This window comes from Salmo salar, chromosome ssa14 (assembly GCF_905237065.1).
Source record: "Salmo salar chromosome ssa14, Ssal_v3.1, whole genome shotgun sequence".
Classification (NCBI taxonomy): domain Eukaryota; kingdom Metazoa; phylum Chordata; class Actinopteri; order Salmoniformes; family Salmonidae; genus Salmo; species Salmo salar.
The window spans coordinates 37,592,835-37,596,408 of NC_059455.1; the positions used below are offsets into that span (position 1 = coordinate 37,592,835).

General features: G+C 40.5%; 1 pseudogene; it reads left to right on the forward strand.

The window, feature by feature from the left end:
- The first annotated feature begins 905 nt into the window (after window positions 1-905).
- On the forward strand, window positions 906-3,270 carry LOC106569566 (uncharacterized; annotated as a pseudogene).
- Window positions 3,271-3,574: the final 304 nt, after the last annotated feature.

A 3,574-nucleotide genomic window follows, 5' to 3' on the forward strand; every position in this document is an offset into this window, starting at 1 on the left:
TTGGATGTGATATTTATTGACTTGTCACCTCACCACCATGAACCACACAGGTACTCTTTAGGGTTCTTTAATGAACACCTGTAGGGTGTGGTTCTACAAGGAATAGTAAGGAACATGTTATAGGACACAATCATATGGGATTATTGCTATAAGATGCATGCAGTATAAAGGCTTAATCAGATGACGTTACTACAGTATGCAATGATAAATGTAATGAAATAAGGCTTCACACAGATGTGAATAGAATACTGACTTATATCATATGCTGTATGTAATAGGCTACATATAACTAGAAGGATAATGCAGTATATGAGAACATGAATTACTGCAGCAGAATACAGCTGCAGTCTATACACCTACAGGTGTAGTGTGCTAACATTGACGGTAAACTTTAAAGTGGCCCGCAAGGACACCTGACCACTGCAAGGTGCAATAACTGCATGCTGACCATAAAATGGCGGACAGAGAGAGGAAGCATTGAGACGTTCAGACAAATTCAGGGCCGTCACAATGTGCTGCACTGGAAAAGAAAAATAAGGTCACAGAACCCTAAAATGTCAGTATCATGTAGCATAGTCATGCGACATGTCAGTTAAATAACTTTATTAACAATGAGATAATATTGAGGAAACCACTTCTGTTCTCAGTAGAGCACCACACACTCCATGTGCAATGGGAGATAAGAGAGGAAGGAAATGGGGTGTGCTGGTCTGGGCCCTGTCTGTCTATCTAAGCAAGAAGAAAATCCTGACCCATTTGAAATACACTTTATTTTATCAGTATTCTCTGAAGGATCAAATGAGGTACTGTCAAATGTTGAAGATTTATTTGGACTGGATAAGTAACCTAAATAACAGTACTGTTATTACTACTAACAGCGATGTTTTGCTGACTCTTATTTTGAATCTGCATTGTGTATCTGACAGACCCCGCCCATTACTTTTTCTGCCCTGTGTACTGGTTATGTGTATGTGTGCGACAAGAAGCACCTTTTAGTTAATTTCTATCTTGGGATCTGTTGACAGAAAAGAGAGAAACAAACACAGTCAAGACTAGATTCTGGTGGTTGGCTGCACAAGGAGGTGAGTGAGATTTGTTATGTTAACTAATTTGTTTTATTTTGACTTGAAGACTTATCACATTACAGTATTGATCATGTCTACAAGTTTCCAAATATTATTTTGGAAAACCTTAGAGTACATATTGGGACATATTGGTCCAGTAGAGTGACAGTTCACTCCAAAATTAAAGTTAGTCAGATATTTTCTATTCTTTTTAGAACTAACATATTTCAGATCAAGTGGATTAACAGTTTTTTTGGGAGTCTTAAAACGTTAAACGTATTGTTAACCACAAGAAATAAGCTACAGATATCAATCCAGATGTAATATTTTATTCGTTTTTTACTAAAGGTGCAAATGTTGAGACAATCTTTGTTTTGTCATAGGTTGGCCATGGTGGGAAGGGGTTTCGTGAGTTGTTTCATCATTTTTCTGTCCCTGACCTCAGTATGTGTTATCCCAAAATTGTTATTTTCAATAAGCGATCTCAGGAACATAGAATTTGGCCGCCCTCTACCTCGACACGGCCTGATGCTGTTTCACTGGCTAGCCAACAATATTCAAATTGACGACAACGACAACATGAGACTCAATTTCAACACAACCAGGGGAGACTATGGCTTTCATTTCAATGGAAATGCTGATAATCCCCCTCTGTTACCTATTCTGTCCCGTCAATGTGGAAGGTACTACTCACTAGGGAATCTTGTTCGCAAGAACAACAATGGCGCTATGGCACTTCCTTATTATGTAACTCGAGGATTCAACAACTCAGAGCTACCTGAGAACAATAGGGACAGGGTCATACTCAGAGTTAGGAACGAAGGGTTCCTAACCAATCAGCACATTGTGGACAAGGTCTATGTCACACAGCACTATCCACCAAATGGAAATAGAGGAACTGGCTATGATCCAGCCAATACATAGCGTGTCAATGTCAGCCTCCTTAGACAAATCCAAAGACTATCAAACAATAACCTAAATGATATTCCACAAACATATCATGCAGAGATCAACCACAACATTCTGGAGAGACTGAAAAACACCTGGGGAGACACACCTGGTCTGGTACTTCTTCTGGCTCTTGTATTTCACTTTACACGTCCCAAAATCTTATTTAAGGAGCAAGATCTTTGTTCAACATCTCAACCCCAGAGTGGCATGGACAACCCCAGAGTGGATGACGATAAATCATTGATTAAGCTTGAGGTGAAAACCACAGATAGAGGAAAAGCCAGGATCATCTGGAGTGGTATCCCCAAGAGGCTATTGGACCAGGGTGTAATGGTGGTGCTTTATAAAAACAATGGAAGTGAAAGCAAACTAGACAGGGCCTCGGTCAGGGGCAAAGCCTCTGGGAGTTATAACACCTCAGTACCCCTCAACCCTGGTCTCCAGGTCAGGCTCCACAAGAAGGTAATGATCTTGTGTGTATTTGCCACTATTGGGGACGAAGATATGTAGGAGTTCTGAGTTTCATGATGCCAACAGAGATTCCTGCTTATATTAATGGCTATGACGCCAGTCTGCAGCTCTTCGTAAAGGATGGAAAGGCCTGCGCTCGTCTGTACGTAAAGAGGTCCTTCACTGACTGGAAGAAAACGTTTAATAACTCCTGGGTTGGGTTCTACTCTTCTGAATGCACCCTGGATCATAACACCTGGCAATGGGCTGTAAAGTTCTCTGAGGAAAGCCGCTCTGATTGGGCAGATATACCTGGGTATGATGTCTATGTGTATGAGTCTAGTATGACCATGTCTCCTGGGGTCCAGGCCAGATTCATACTGGAGAAATCTGGGGGTGAAAAGGCACTCACTCCACCCTGGGAGAGATTTGTCCAGGGGTGAGCTCACCTGATAACATGATATATGATGTTGATATTCTCATTTTTAATTGTTTGTGTAACTGCTTTTGTCAATGTTTAACATTTATGTACTCTGCTTTTCAATTACATTCATTTTAATTGTTCATCTGTGTGAAGTGTAAAAGAGAATCTGTTCCCAAAAATCCCTTCTGTTCCTCTTTCTTTGCTATTTTGAGGGGATGACTACAGGCTGTTGGTGTGGTTGGGTGGCTTGACCTGTCCTCATGACAAATCATTCAGTACATGATATTTTAAAATGTATTTTTTTTTAAATCTTGATTTGTCATGGGCTGGTGTCACGTCCTGACCAGTTAAGGGGTTATTTGTTATTGTAGTTTGGTCAGGATTGGCAGGGGTGTGTTTAATTAGAGTGTTTCGGGGTTGTTGGGCTATGTTCTGTTTTAAGAGGGGTGTTTGTTTAGAGTGTTTCGGGGTTTGTTGGGCTATGTTCTTGTTAGTTTATTTCTATGTTAGTTCTAGTCTTTCTATTTCTATGTTTAGTTAATGGGGTTGACCTTCAATTGGAAGCAGCTGCTCCTCGTTGCTTCTAATTGAAGGTCTTATTTAAGAGGGGTGTTTTTTCTATGGGATTTGTGGGGAGTTGTTCTTTGTATAGCCTAGTTGTCTTACAGGACTGTTTCGTCGTTGT